The following is a 16,487-nucleotide window of genomic DNA, read 5'->3' as shown; positions in this document are numbered from 1 at the left end:
TCTCCACCTTCCTCTAGCACAGGAAGGGATTACATGATCTATTTGTCATGTGGTGATCTCCACCATTCTTAGAAAAGCCAGTGAGAGAGTTTGCAGCAGCAGGGCTCAACTTGTGCATTGTGACCCTTTCATCATTAACAGTAGTTCATTTGCTCACTTTGTAACAGGATGTGGTCCCATATGCCTGTGCACTGATTGCCATTGAGCCACCTTTGAAGCACTATGGCTACTAAAGCAGAGGCTTGTGGGGTGTAAGTGGTTAAAAGGGTCTTGGATGAGAACCACTAGCTTAAAATGCATTGGCTTATCTCACTGCAGAAGTTTGTGTGTCAGTTTTATGATTACAATAAATTCTTCCAAGATACATTTACAAAGTTCCAATGTCACCTTAGGAAGCTTTTTCACCAGAAAAATTCTGTCAGGCTGTATTTTTTCCTTCCATGTGCAAGAAGGAGAGACTTTCATCATAAAACTCTAGATCAGTGTTTCTCAACCTTTTTGATACCAGGGACCGGCTTCCTATACTGTGTCAGGGAGATCTCAGGGACCAGTGCCAGACCATGGAGTGGTCGTTGAGAAAAACTGCGCTAGATGAATGCATGATTTTATCTCTTGACCTAGAGAGAAATATGAATGATGCATGAGCTACATTATAGTGTTCTACTATCTCATTAGTTCGATCGGCAATATAAGGTGGAAAATTCTGTGGAAATTCAAATCAACTCAGCTGGCCACACTTTATTATGTGTTGCTTCTTGGATATGATTTTTAGGTAAGTAAATATGGAAACAGCTTGTTGACTGGCAAAAAGTCATGAGTTCATGCTGTGAAATAGGGACTGATTCCTGACTCATTCCTCATTTGAGAAGAAGCTATATATTCTATTTCTGAGGTCAAGTAGGTTTTCCTAAATAGACTGAATTACAGCTAGTTGCACTAAATGGAGGTAGGAGGGGGAACCAACCAATATTATTCTTCTAAATACACTCCCAACAAACCTAGATTAACTCTGCAATGAGTGAAGTACAGTAAAACCCTATTTTATTAACTAATTGGGCTTGAGGAATTCATAACTGAACATCTCAAAATTACAGTAGATGTGGTGCACAAATTTATTAATCATTCAGTGATAACATACATAACAAATAGTAACGTGCCTACTACAGTTTTACAAATGAGGTCATACACTGTTGTTGTGTCCCTGAAATTACTGGAAAAATTAAATCACTGACTTCTTTATCTGAGAGAACTGCATCTCTTTGCTCCCATATCAGCCTTTCTAAATTTGAGCTGCACTGCATGGCTTTTTTTCTTGTCCTTCAACCCAGTGCAAAACTCTTTCCAACGCATTCAAGACATCAGAATATAAAGAGATATATACTTGTTCTTCAGTAACATCATTTTTATGTGATTCTTATCTTTCTTGAACAGATGTTTTAAAAAAAAAAGTCTTAGTCGGAATGATCTGAAATCCTGGATCTGTGTAATCACCTTCCAACTGTACAATGACCTCTCTCTTCACAGTTACTGCAACTAGGAACATCTTCTGGGGCTTGCTCCAGTTCAAGCACAGTGGCTTCTGTCTCTAGGGGGCATATCGTCTGCATTGATGCAAGGCAACAACTTCCCCAGGCTAGTTTTAGAGATGTTTCTGAAATGGGGGTTCACATTTCAGCAACCAAGGAGCCCTTTTCTTGATCCATACTCTTACCATTCCATCCTCTCTAGCCATGAGCAAATGGTATAAAAGTTAATTTCTGTGCAACTGCTTGAACATTTTGAATAACACCCCAGTCCATTGGCTGAATGACTGAAGTCATATATGGTGGTAGAAAGAGGACTTTCTTAGATTCCAAGGGCACGGGACTATAGCGATCACCTAATCTGATGTCCTGTATAACAGAGGCTTTAGAACTTCCCCAAAATAATTCATAGAGCATATCCTAAGTATCCAGTGATTAAAACATGATTTAAAAATTGTTAGTGTTGGAGAATTTTCCTTGAGTAAACTGTTCCAGTAGTTAATTATTCACTAGTAAAGGTTTTATGCCTTATTTTCAGCCTGAATTTGTCTACCTTCAGCTTCTAGCCATTAGATCATGTTATGTCTTGCTAGACTGAACAGCCAGTAATTAAATATTCCCCATGCAGGTGCCTATAGGCAGTAATCAAGTCACTTCTTAACCTTCTCTTTCTTAAGCTACGCAGATTGAAGTCCTTGAGTCTGTTGTTACATGGAAAGTTTTCAAATCCTTTAGTCATTCTCATGGCTCTTCTCTGAACCCTCTCCAAAATGTGTTGCCAATTTAGCTACTTTGTCACTAGATTTAGGAACTTTTTGGTTTCCCTAGTGAGAAAATAAGTGTCAAAGTGACCAGTGACAAATCTAGCGACTTTCACTGCCGATTACAGTGATGTTCAGAGAAAGAAGTCACCAATTTGTATAGTCACAATCATTCACAAGCAGCTCAATAGTATTAATAAAATCCATTCCAGGTTCTTCTTACTATATTCTGTTGCATGCCAAGTTAATGTCGGCTGAAATCTCTAAATTGTGAAAGCTAATTAAATACTTTGCTAAAGCCAAGTGCCAAGTTTGCCTGCTACTAAAGTTAGGTTTACTGGCCAGTAATTGCCGGGATTGCCTCTGGAGCCTTGTTAAAAAAATTGGTGCCACATTAGCTATCCTCCAGTCTTCTGATACAGAGGCTGATTTAAGCTATTGGTTACATGCCACAGTTAGTAGTTCTGCAATTTCATATTTGAGTTCCTTCAGAACTTTTGGATTAATACAATCTGGTCTTGGTGATGTATTAGTCTTTAATTTATCAGTTTGTTCCAAAACCACCTCTATTGACACCTCAATCTGGAACAGTTCCTCAGATTTATCACCTAAAAAAGGTGGCTCAGATATGAAATCTCCCTCACATCCTCTGCAGTGAAGACCAATGCAAAGAATTCATTTCGCTTCTCCACAGTGTCCTTGTCTTCCTTGTGCTCCTTTAGCACCTCAATTGTCCAGTGGCCGCACTGAGTTTGGCTGACTTCCTGCTTCTGATGTACTTTAAAAAATTTTTGCTGATAGTTTCTGTGTCTTTTGCTAGTTGCACTTCACATTACTTTTTGGCCTGCCAAATTATACTTTTCATGACTTGCCAGAGTTTGTTCCTTTCTATTTACCTCAGTAGAATCGGACTTCCAATTTTTAAAGAATGCCTTTTTGTCTTTAACCACCTCCTCTTCTGTTTTGCCATCATACTATTTATTTATTTTTTAAATTGGGGCTATACATTTAATTTGAGGCTGTATTATGGTTTCTTTAAAGTTTTCATGCAGTTTGCAGACATTTCACTTTTGTGACTGTTCCCTTTAATTTCTGTTTAACTAACGTCCTCATTCTTGAAGTTAAATGCTACTGTAGTGGGCTTCTTTGGTATTACCCTCCCCCTGCCCCCCCATGGATGTTAATTTTAATTACATTATGGTTATTACTGAGCAGTTCAGCTATATTCACCTCTTGGACCAGATCCTGTGCTCCATTTAGAACTATATTGAGAATTGCCTGTCCCCTTGTGGGTTCCAGGACTAGCTCTTCCAAGAAGCAGTCATTAATGGTGTCTAGAAAGTCTATCTCTGCATCCTATCTTAAGATGACCTATTCCCAGTCAATAGGTTGATCTGAATATGGTGAACAGTGAATATGTTGAATATTGATATGTTCACTAGTTGAAATTCCTCATTACTAGTGAATTTCCTATTTTTAGTCTCTTTAATCTCCCTGAGCATTTCACAGTCACCATCAATATCCTGGTCAGGTGGTCGATAGTATCTTCCTACTGCTATACTCCTATTATTCAAGTATGGAATTTCTATCTATAAAGATTCTATAGTACAGATTGATTAGTAGAGTCATAGAATCATGGGACTGGAAGGGACCCTGTGAGGTCTTCTAATCCATTCCCCTACATTCAAGGCAGGACTAAGCATTAGGGATTCTAGGTGAAGTCAGCCAGCCAGTTGTCAAGGACCTGTGAATACAATAGGTTACAGGCCAGGCGTGTTGAGGGTGTCCTCCAGTTCGCTAGGGCAGGTACAGGCTGGCCATCAGGGGAACCACAAATACTACAGGTCAAGCCAGAGATTATCGGGGGAATCGAGTGGCCATTATCAGAGGAGAAGCAAGTATGATGAGTACAGGCTTGAGAAAGCTACATGTTTGTTGAGATAGCTTAGTGCAAAGGTACTGCTTTCCCCTGATGCTTCTCTTGCAGAATACCCCCAAGTTACCTTCCCCACTCCATCCCAGCTGCAACACACAGCCTGGGAGCAGAGGGAGGAGCCACTTCGCAGAGGGGACCCTAATACCAGCTCCTGTGCAGTCTGAGTGTAGGCATAGTCCCCAGCCAACAGCCCCAAGCGCCCCACCACAGGGGCCTCCAAGCCCTGCCCCTGGAGTCCTTCCCACAGATGCCCCTCCCCAAAGGCTACCAGACCCTGCCCCGAGTCCCCGTCCCCGGACCCCCTCCAGGGGGTCCCCAAACTCTAACCCCCATAGCCCCTGCCCCAGAATCCTCACCCTAATGGCTTTCAACTGCTGCAAATCCGCTAAGTCCTCTATTGCATCCCCCAAAGCCATCGCGCCCCCAGAGCTCCCTGTTCGCCCTGTGCCGGCTATAGGGAAATGGAACTGGCCGGGGCTGGCCGTGCGCTGACTGGGAGCCGACTGTCCCAGCAGCGAGTCAGCTGCTCCATCGAGCACTCGACACTCCTGACGGAGGCGGGGCCGAGCGCCGACTCATCGATTGCTGCCCAGCCCGTTTTTAAAAGAGACAATTTAATGTTCTGGGGGTTGCGGCTTTTTCTATGTCTTTTTTGGGCTCGCTTATTTCGGGCTTTAAGGCGGGCGGGGCTTCCCTCGTGCCGCCACCCCTCCCCTTCCCCATCCCACGACAGCGGACCACCACTCCCATCATGCTCCACGCCGCTCCGCCAATAGCGAGGGAGCTTCTTGGCCGGCCACGCGCCGGCGCCAAGAACGGACCAGTCATGGCGGGCGCTGCTGCTGCTGGGAGCGGGAGGAGCGAAGCGAGGGGCCAATCAGAGGCTGCGGCCCGCCCCGCCCCGCCGCTGAGGTGGAGGTGGGGGCGGCGAAGAGCAGGGCTTCTCGGGCGGTGTCTGTCGGGCCTGGGGGTGGCTGCGGCTCCGCTGGTTGCTGAGAGGTGGCCCTGGAGCCTCTGCCGGCCCGGAATGTGCTGAGGGACGCCCCGCGCGCTCCCGCCGCAGGCCCAGGCAGCCGCCGCCCCGTCCGAGGTGAGTGACGCGGGCCTGGAGCCAGGCCCCGGCCCCTGGTACCGCTCGGGCCGGGCCGCCTGCTGCAGAGGCTCCGGGCCGCCGGCCGCGCCCGCCGCCAGGGCTCGCCCATAGGGAGCGGCGGCTCCTCGGGTGGAGGGAGTGAGGCCGGCTCCGCCTGGCGCCGCCAGTTCCCGGCCGGGCGGAGCCTTCTCCTCTCGCCGCTCTCCGTGGCGGCTCCGAGCCGAGTCCGCGCTCCGTCGCTCGGCGCTGAAACCCTGCCCTCGGCCCGGCCAAGAGCGCGTCATTAGCCCGCCGCCACCGTGAGTCCCGCGGCGCTCGCTCACGCCCCGTCTCTGATCTCCGGGGCAGTGAGCGGGCCGGGCACGGAGCGCCGGGGGTTCGCGGCGCCGCTTCCCAGCACTTCAGGCTTGTGTGCACAGACAGGCACGGCAGCCCGGAGCCATCCCTGACCGACTTCGTGTGCAGACACGCGGCTTCTGGAATAAAAGTTCCTGTTCGCGGGGGGTCCATGTGGAGTAACAGTTCCAAGTCTTGGTTCCAAGTGTGTTTCCCATGTTATGGGAAGAGGTAAAGACACTGATCTCCAAGTCATCTGTTCTGAAATAGGCCATCTCTTCCGTATCAGCGTTTGTATTTCGTGATTCCCTGCAGGCTCTCCTGTCAGGCAGTTCTGCTCTAGATTTTATCAGATCAGTTGTCTGAAGGGGAGAATTGAAGGATTTGATCCCAGAATCCTTTTTCTTCTTTGATGCCATCATTTCAGGAACATTATTGCTATAATTTGCAATCTTTTTCTGGCAGCATTAACTAGGTCAGTCTAACTGGGACACTTGTTGCTGTGATTATAAGTATCTTGGAATCTAGAGTTAATGAAATACTTGGTCTAATGAATGTGGGTCAGGTCTTTAGTGGTTTGAGACAAAAATGCCTGAGTTGTAACCCCAACTTGGTCACGGAGTCACTATGTAGCTCTGGGCAAGTCACTTATGGCCCAATTTTCAGAGAGGCTGAACACTTGCAGCTCCCAATGACTGCAGTGCTCAGTCCAGTTCCTTAAAAAATCAAGAAGATTTGTGTGTGCCTTTCCTGATTTTTAAACTGGGTGGTAATACTATGTCCCTGCCCTAGAGGGTGTGTTTACATAATGTTTGTAATGGTGTATGGTTCTGTTTCATGATTGATTAGCCACCTGTTATGAGTGTGACAACTTAAACCCTCATTGTCTAATATAAATTTTAGTGTGAGAAATAGAAAAGTTCTGTACATCAAGTGTAAAGGAAGTTATTCCTTGTCTCATGGGTAACTATTCCGGTAAAGAGAACAAGGAGGTTTCTTGGGAAAAAAACATAATAGTAAGGCATTTGGAAATGGAACTGATTTTTATTTAAATCAGTTTCTAAATCATCATACTGCGTCTTGCATAATAACTCTTAAACATTGATTCCTGCATGGAAGTGCGGTTTGCTGCTCTAGACTATCAGACTTTGCTTTGGTAGCTGCTGTAAGGTGCAACTTTATTTTATCTATAATATTGTGAATTGAGAGTTTACCTTTAAAATTAGATAAGACAGCGCCTACAGGTTTTAAGGTACATTCTCATTCTGAAGGGCTTACCCTCACATAGTGAGGTGAGGCTGTTCTAGTTTGTCCAATGTCTTTCATTCTGAAGGATCTCATAGCATTTTACAATTTTTCAGATGTTATTGAGCTTGGGATTTGTGACTGGAGTAGTTCCCTCCACTGTGTTTGTTTTTATTTTATGTATTTTAATATGGCAAATACACAGATGTATATGCAAGAATTGTTTTCACTCTACTGAAATGCAGCCATCTGGGGTAGGTTACTGCGCTTTTTTAAATTGTGCACAGCAATGCTACTATAATAGTTTAAGACAAGGACTGAAAAAGAATATGTCCAGTTGAAATTGCAGGTGGAGGTTTCTTTTGGGAGAATGTCACACAACTTGGAATTTGAGCAGGATGCCAAGTGAACACCACCTTCTTTCATAATGTGTCATGAAATCTTTAATCACAATAAGTCGAACTCAGTTTTATGTCTGATAGTGCCCAACAGCACCAGGCTGGGAGACTTACTCAATTTTGACTTGAATCACCAGCACCTTTTACTTCTGGGAGTTTAGAGCAAGCTGTTAGTTTGCTAGTGCCATAAACATGCACAGTTTCAGTGCAACATTATAAAAAAAAGAAATTCCCGGTTCTGAAGAGTTTCTCTTTTCCAAGCTGAACAGTCCCAGTATTCTGAATCTCTCTTCATGTGGAAGCTGTTCTATAATGTAATCATCTTTTGTTACCCTTCTCGGTACCTTTTCTATTTCTAATGTATCTTGGGGTGCCCAGAATTGCACACTGTATTCAAGGTGTGGGCCTACCATGGATTAATATAGTGGCATTATGATATTTACTGTTTTATTTTTTTATACTTTTGTTAATGGTTCCTAACAATCTGTTAGCTTTTTTTCACTGCTACTCCATGCTGAGTAGATATTTTCAGAGAACTATCCACAGCAGCTCCAGGATCTTTCTTGAGTGATAAAAGCTAAACAGTTGTGTTCCTCATGCAGAGCAGCCATGCCCAATAATGAAGATTCAGTGCAATCCTCACATCTGGCCCCTCTCCACAGCTAAAGAATGACTTGTAGCACTGACTGATTTAGCTGCTGTTATGAACAGAATGGTTGGATCATGGGAAAGCCAGGAAAACATTCCCTAAATTATAGGATCCATTTCTGTATAAATCTACTAACCTGAAGAAATCTGGTTGTTCTTTACTCTTGCATCCACCCTCATTTCCTTCTGCTGTTACTTCTGTTCTACTTTCCCAATGTTGTTAGGCCTGGTTTACATCTAAAACTTAGGCTGACCTACTACATTGCTCAGGGGTGTGACAAATTTCACGCCCTATGTGCTGTAGTTAGGTTGACCTAACCCTCCACTGTAGACAAAGCTAAGACAATGGAAGAATTATTGGAGAGGTAGATTTACTACAGTGATGGAGAACCCCCTTCCATCACTGTAGTAAAAGTCTATCCTCCAGCAGCATAGTTGCAGTGCTGCAGCTGTCTCACTGTAGCACTTGTAGGATAGACATACCCTTAGTAATAAAGTGGCGATGGTACTGTAGTGAAATTGTCTCTTTCAGCGGTCTCCACATCTCTTACAAGAAGACATGGTTTCTCTAACCACAGCTCTTACATGTAACTCAATTTACCAACAACATGCAATGGCTATTATAAAAGAAACAAAAAAGGGGAATCTTGCTATAAAAGATGATGGGCATCCATCTAAGTTTTTGTGTGGCAACAAGAATAAAACCTGATACCTAAGCTGAAGAAATTCTGAGGCTCAGATCAGGGAGTTGTGCTTACAGGAGTTCTCTGTGCTCCTGCTGCTTTGTTGTATGCTTCTCATCCATCTCCCCAATGCACCTCTGGCTCTTCTCCCTTCCTTCCCACTGCTGATAATTGCCATTATCACCCTGTCTTCAGGAAACCCCCTCCAGTTGCAATTGATTCCTATTAGACAGCTAAATTTAAAATTATGTACGTATGTATTTATTTATTTTTGTGGATTTCCCTACAACTAACATGCATTGGGACTAGAATCAGCTTCCTAAAATCAGAGTTATTTTGCTAAACATTTTGTATCACTGAAGGGAGGCAGAAAATTAGTTTGGATGTATATGATCTTGTATTTTTCACAGCTTCCTTGCAGTCTGTTTAAAATTCAGTGGCACCATAATATATTATATCCTCTTTCTGACATCTATAGGCTTAGGGGAATGAGAAGGGGATTATGTCCCCTCCATTAAAACTTAGATCAGTGCCACTGTCCACAGGTATAATGGGGAGGAAAAAACTTGATTGCCTTTTTCAAATGCATAACTGCATAATCCAGGCACGCAACAAAAAATATTGGGGAAAATGGAAGTTGATAGCTTCTGATTTATATCATTTACTAGGAATTGTAGAAAATCGATAAGGGAAGCAAAGGGACATAAGGAGACATCTGTAACTGGTGCAGTTAAGGACAATAAGTAGTTTTTAAAGTATATTAGGAACAAAAAGAATCCTAACAATGATACTGGTCTGTTACTAGATGGAAATGGTAGAATTATCAATAATAATGGAGAAAAGGCAGTTCAATAAATATTTCTGTTCTCTATTTGGGAAGAGGGAAATGATGTCCTATCGTATGATAATACTCTTTCCATTCCACTAGTAGATGGAGGAAGTAGGAAAATGTTAAAAAGCTACTTAGGTTAGACATTTTAAAATCAGCAGGTTTGAATTACTTGCATCCAAGAGGGTTCTTTAAAAAATGGTTTAGGGGCTTGCTGGGCTGCTAATGTTGGTGGTTTTTTCCCTCCTCCCAAGAAGTCTTGACACATAGCTTTCTTCCAGTGTTTTGGAACTTCCCCTAATGTGCCAGTATTTAAAAAAGGTAAATGGGATGAGCTGGATAATTATTGACCTGTCAGTCTGATATTGATTCTGGGCAAGATAATGGAGTGGCTATTATGGGACTCTATTAATAAAGGAGGGGCATGTCATACCAATTAACATGCGATTATGGAAAACAGACCCTGCCAAACTAACGTATCTCTTTCAATGAGATTACACATTTGGTTGATAAATGTAATAGTCGACATAATATACTTATACTTCTGTGAATTGTTTGACTTGGTACCGCACGCCATTTTGATTAAAAAAAAAAAAAAAAAAAAAAAAACCTAGAACAATATAAAATTAACATGACATACATTAAATGGATTTAACGCTGGCTAACTGATAGATCTCAAAATGTAATTGTACATGGGGAATCCTTATTGAGTCAGGTGTATTTCTAGTTGGGTCCCCCAGGGATCAGTTCTTTGCCCTATGCTATTTAATATAATTTTATTTAATGGCCTGGAAGAAAACATAAAATCATACCAGCGTGCTCTGATTTACTTGCCTCTTTTGGTAAATTGATCTGTTTGTTTCTCCCTCTTATTGGCAGTAGCTCTTCCTGAGTATACTTAACTAGGGCTCGACAAACTCCGGGCGCCAGGTCGCCGTGGCGCCTAGGAATTTAATTCTGGCATCTAGTATTTATCCCAGTGAAAGACTGGGTCCCAGGGGGAGTGGCCATCACGCTCTGGCCAGGGCGCCATTGCATCCATGTGGCAGCAGGGCCGGTAGGAGGGAGCGCTGCAGCTGCCGCACTCCAGCCAGGACACCCTGCCACTGGGCCCACGTAGTGGGAGAGGGGCGGGGCTGGGAGGGGAAAGTGGCTGCCTCGCTCCATGTGGCGGGGCCAGGAAGGAAGAGTGGCGGCTGCGCTCCGCCCAGGGCGCCTTGCTGCTGGGCCCACGTTGTCTGGTTCCTTAATTTTTGGGCTGGCTCCTAGCTACGATGCAAATTTGTCAAGCCCTGTACTTAACTATGAGTTTCCAGTTGTTCTCATTCTCTCCAGTTACACGCCCTTGGAGAACATGGAAACCTTTTCGGCTGCTGTAGGAACTTGAGGGTTACATACAGACCAAACCAAACTCAGCTTCATGAGTTCCCAAGAGGCAAGTTACACTGGGAACAATTACACAAGTAGAGCACTAACTAGAAGGTGTAGTAATAAGATACAAATTCTTTGTTTCCGTTGGAGACTGCCCTTGAATGTTATGAAATGATGTAACTGGATACATATGGCAATGCTTGCATTGGCTTAATCTCTTGCATTTTTGGTATCTTGGCTCAGAGACATGTTAGGTTGTCATCCTTCGGAACACACAGGATCTGCCAAACAAGAAAGAACTAATGATTCTTCTAGTCAAGTGCCCTGTCTGTGACAATAGCAATATGGGAGGCAGATGTAAAACCCTTCAAAGAATCTAATTGTGAATACAATGCAGTTACACGTGGTAATCTGCTGAAGTTTGAGGATTTGAAGGATCTTGTAGTCATTAGTCTAGCTGGTGCCACTGCTATGCTGCTCCTTTTCATATGTGTTCAATCCTCTTTTGAAACTTACTGAGTTACTTCCTTTAATATCCTGATGTATGTTAATTATAGGCTGCATAAAAATAATTTCTGATCTGTTTAAATGTGTTGTCTTTGATTTCACCTGTCCTCTTATTCTTGAGGAATGGGACTGAATGCATGGGAGTGCACTGTTGGGCTTTTCTGTGCCACTTTTCACTGATTCTCTACTATTTTAATAGTGGTGTGTGTCATGGACTTCAGTTTCTATCAAGTGCTGATATGTTGGCTGGCCTGACACTTAGCATCTCCCTTCACTAACTACCTTTTCAAATTGTTTGATGTTTACCTTAAAATTGGCATTAAAAGAAGCCCTATGGACTGGGAGCTCCAGGTACTCAGCATATTTGAAAATCAGGCCACTAATTTAGAGAGAATGGAGGAGTTGGGGGTGGCAAGGTTGAGTAAGAATTTGTTTTAAAAATAAACGAGGCAAAAAACCCAGCAATTTTTTTAAACGAAAGAACTGAATAGCTGAAATGATAGGCACATACCATGCAGATAATCTTAACTGACATGCCAGACTATTCCCATAAAATGGCTTGGGCTTCTGAACATTTTTTATCTGTTCTGTGGGGAGAGGGAGAGGCCCCAATACTAGAAAAAATCTTTCCATCTCCCAAAGAAAAGACTGCAGTAGCATTTCAGTTCCACTGCCTCAGGTGGGTGAACCATTCCTTCTCTGGCTTCATTCTTGTTAAGCAGGTGAGGGACTGAAACAGTGAACGTAATTTAACTTTCTTTTTGCTGGTATCTTGAAGTAAAGCAGAAGCTGTGTCTTTGCTGCAAAAAAAGGTGTGTGTTTACATAGACCCACTCTCCATATGAAATCCTAGTACAGCCAAAACACTGTAGTTCTTACTTCATTGTGGCTAGTCAAGGCAGTTTCCGAGTGGGGGGTATAGAGTTGCTGATGACAAGTGACATTGATGTAAAAACTACCTTGTCTCTACTATGATTTTACATGAGGATTGCTGTCTCTACATAAAAACACATTTTCTTGCAGTGAAGCTATAGCCTAAGTGAAAAGCGGGAACCACACTGCAGACCAGACACTGTGTCAGAGCAGAGCTCCCTGGAGGATTCCAGTTCTCAAAAACTGCTTCCAGCCCTGGCAATTGAGCTATTAATTTATTTCTCTGGGAGCAATGGTTAGCCACCTTTATAGGGTAAAATCCGCATCTGAGTCCATTAACATTTGGCTTCATCCTGCAGGTTATGTTACTTCCTTAAATTACCTTGTCTCTAGAAAATGTAATGTAATAATTTGAAGATGCCATTATTTATGAGCAAAGCACTGTGTATTCAGTGCCACAGAACTTGCCACAAAATACAACCCTTGCTTGTGCTCCAAAATTTTCACTTTAGAAACGGATTTTAGTCCTCTCAGTTAAAGAACTTTAACCATGAGTTCATGTATTGTCCACACACAGTGTGAAACAGAAGCTCTAAGAGCTGTGAACTGCACTGCTTTGTATCAATGGGATGTTGACTCTGAAACCAAAAGATGGAAACTTAAATGTCAACATTAACTATTTCATTTTAGCAGAAACATCTAGCTAATATGCTTATTGCTCAGTCCCACGCTGCTTCTCATAACCCTCCTGAAGTCCTAGCTGCCCAACCTCCAGCTTCCCCCTGACCTCTCTGATCCAATTGTGCATTTGTCAGTACAAACATCCGTGGGACACTGCAGACTTAGAAAGGCAGTGTGGAAAAAGTGACGTTCTATCTTCGAGTGATTGCTCATATCCATTCCAATATAGGTGTGTGCACGCCCACAGTGCATGGTTCCCGGAACTTTTTTCCCCTTAGCAGACCCCATAGGGCTGACTCTGGTGCCCCCTGGAGTGCCGCACCCATGCTGCAGCACATAAGGCACTGCCGGCCCTACGCCCCCTCCGACCCGGAGGGGGCTCGACGGGTCGTGGCTAGTGCATCTCTGTCCTCGACCCTGCCCGTACCCACGGCGCAGGGGAGTGTCCGTGCTCCGTGCACTCTCCTCGTCGTCGGCACCGGGGATGCTGCTCCGTGCTGAGTGGAATCCGGTGCTGACGGTGCGCTCTGCACCGAGGGGGAGCAGGATGACACGGACACAGAGCGGAGCGCTGCAATAGGAGCAAGGCTTTAAACCTGATCTCTGCCTCTGGCTCACTGTTTAAAGCCTTGCATATCTTACTTTGTCTGCTCTCCCCCCAAGCACTTAAGGTACCGAGAGGGAGGGGGGGGGACAAAGGGGGGGTTAAACCCAGGCGGCCGGGACATAGTCCGGCCACCTTAAGTCCGTCAGGGACTTCTTCTTAAGCTACAACACTTAACTACTTAACTAACTAGGTACTTTGATTAACAAAGAGATCAGAGAAGGGGAATGGCACTTGCAGAGAGCAAGTGCTAGTTCTATGACCTTCACGGGCGGAAAGAAGAGACTGAGGGGGCGTAGGGCCAGCAGTGCCTCATGTGCTGCAGCATGGGTGCGGCACTCCAGGGGGCACCAGAGCCGGCCCTACGGGGTCTGCTAAGGGGAAAAAAGTTCCGGGAACTGTGCACTGTGGGCGTGCACACACCTATATTGGAATGGATATGAGCAACACATCTCGAAGTACAACAGTTACTGGTAAGTAACCCTGTTTTCAGTGTCAGAATAAAAAACACAATGGCTGTTGTACTGACTGTAATATTCAGTAATCGTCATTTTGGAAATTATGTGACAGCATTGTTAGTGGGACTGATCTGGATTTTAGTACCACAGCTGTCGGGACCTTAGTGCAGTATTCAAGGGGGGCGTCCCATATGATACATAAGGTCTCCAGTTACAGGAATGTTGTAAAAAGACTGTGATAAGCTACAGGAACCTGTTTCATCTGTGCAACAACATGCTCATGGGATAAATCTTTACATCTAGATTTAAATCATTGTATGCTCAGGACAATGGGGTCTCCTGCCCTGGCCTTGACAAATGCCCACTTCTCCCACTTGTATCCATTCAGAACGCTGCTGCAAAGATCACTTTCCTGGGTCATCACTTTGAATGGGGGTCTCACACACCCCGCGCATCCCTCCACTTCTCTGCCATTTCACATATGACCTACTTGTCTTTCCTGTTAAGGCCCTTCATAGTTCATCCCCACTCTTCTGTTATCCTATAGGCTATCAAGATAGTGTCCTGCACCAGCAATGCCCATCTTGGCTGTCCATTTGTCAAACTTTCTAATGAGCACCAGTGTACTTTCTGCCATGCTGCTAGTATGTATAGGGAGAAAAGTACACTTTACCTGACCCTCTCAGTTCATTGCTGTTACTGAAATATATGTTTAGCTCTGCTTCTTTGTCCTACACTCAGCAGAGTCCATGACCAGTAATGGAGCCTCAAAGATCCTGCTCCCCTCTGATTTTGCTTCAGATGCAGTGTAGGACATGTCCAAAACTGACTTTAGAATGCACGATAGCATCCAAATCCTACTGAGAGTAACTGAGATTGGCTCTGCTCCAAAACTGAGGAAGAACTCTCTAACTCAAAAGCTTGTCCCTTCCACCCACAAAGTTGGTCCAATAAGTTGTTACTTCGCCTACCCTGTATCACTCAGAAGGCAGCTCCAAATATCTTCTCTTAATTTCACAGCTTATTCAAAGATTTGTTTTTAAATGTTTGTAAGAGCCACAAGATAATATGTAATGCTTATCAAGCTCTTAATGTCCTCAAAGCGCTATGCGAACATGAACTAATCCTCTCAAAAATGTGTCCCCCTGCAGGCTCTGCTGCCTCTGCAGCAGTTACCTAACAAAATCTGTTCCCAGAGCTGTACTAACATCCTTTCTTTGGCTAGTGCATAAATAAGGAAATAAACAGAGAGCTGTGTTAATCTCCTGGTTAGTGCTGAGACATGTTGACGGGTCAGTGTGGGGGGAGCATTCCCTGCTACTGCAGCTGCTGCTGCATCTTTTCTTGGTATAGAGAACTCCAGCCTCTAGGGCTGGCAAACCACTTTCACCAGTATGAAATTCCATTGTTTACGGCTTGCTTTTTGTTAAAACAGCACTGCAGTAAGTCACAGGGACTGATTGGGAGACCCCATTGTGAACTCTTCAGCAAAGTAAACAAGCACAATCCTAGGATATATTCTTTATTTTGATAACTGTCATTCTAATTTTAGAGTACTTCATACCATGTGAGTAAGTGTCCTAGATCAGTATAGAGCTCTCTGTGGTGCTCTGCAGAACAAAATATTTCAAGAACTCTAAGCAGTGGGGGATTGGGAGAGAAGGTGGGCCTGGGAGAGGAGAGCTCATTGAAGTGGTCTGTAACTGGAGAAGGTGAGAGAATTCTTGCACTACTCCATATTTTGGAAGAGAACCTCCCTAGAGTAGTGGTTCCCAAATTTAAGATGATCCACCAGCTGCTTTGGGGCACTATTACATATTTTGTGTGTGTGTGTAAACTATTATTTTAATTTTTTTTTTAAATTCAAACACAAAAGACACAATTATGTGCTTTCTGCACTGCTAGCAGCCCAGCCTGGCTCCCCCTTGCTCTCTCTGTCCCGGTCTTTTCCTCTGCTTACCCAGCTAGTTAGGGAGACCCTGGGGAGAATGGGGGGAAGGAAGCAGCTCCTTTCCCATGGAGTGGGCCCTGCTCCAGGTGTGGCGACCTGGTGTATGGGGTTGCAGTGCCACTCAGGTTTAGCCCAGCCACCTCTCTGTCTTGATGGAGCAGCAGATGGATCAAACCTGAATGCCATTGCGACCCAGTGCACCACATCACAATGCCGCTCAATGGAGGGCCCAGGTCAAACTGCCCCTCTTGCCCCTGCTCCTCTGGGGGGAGGGCAGGCAGGAAAGGGCAGTTGTGGAACATGCACAGGATGCAGTGGAAACGGACGGACAGTGAGAGGCAACCCAAGACCCTTCCTGTGACCTACTGGTGGATTGGGATCTACCAATTTGGAAACACTGCCCCAGGTCTGTTTAAAGCTTTTCTGGGTGGGAGAAGGGTTAGCAGTGTTTTGTTCTTGATGGTGGGATAACGGCAGAAAACACTAATAATAATGGTCAGTAGTTTTGTATAGTGCTTTTCATCCTTGGATCTCAGTGTGCTAACGTTATCCCTGTTGTATTTTGCGGTATCTGATGCTCAGAGAGGTGT

General features: G+C 44.4%; 1 protein-coding gene across 1 annotated transcript in view; it reads left to right on the top strand.

Annotated features, from left to right (window-relative positions):
- Nucleotides 1-5,061: 5,061 nt before the first annotated feature.
- Nucleotides 5,062-16,487, top strand: part of NAA60 (N-alpha-acetyltransferase 60, NatF catalytic subunit) — a 29,851-nt gene continuing 18,425 nt past the window's right edge. Inside the window, exon 1 of the mRNA XM_067551150.1 lies at nucleotides 5,062-5,310. The gene's annotated coding sequence lies outside the window, so the exon portion shown is untranslated. The remainder of the gene's footprint in view (nucleotides 5,311-16,487) is intronic.

The sequence above is a fragment of the Emydura macquarii genome, unplaced genomic scaffold, assembly GCF_026122565.2.
Source record: "Emydura macquarii macquarii isolate MOO-44397 ecotype Brisbane River unplaced genomic scaffold, CSIRO-AGI_Emac_v2 contig_1348, whole genome shotgun sequence".
NCBI lineage: Eukaryota > Metazoa > Chordata > Testudines > Chelidae > Emydura > Emydura macquarii.
The sequence above is the reverse complement of the archived record's forward strand: the minus strand, read 5'-3'. Positions and strand labels throughout refer to the sequence as shown.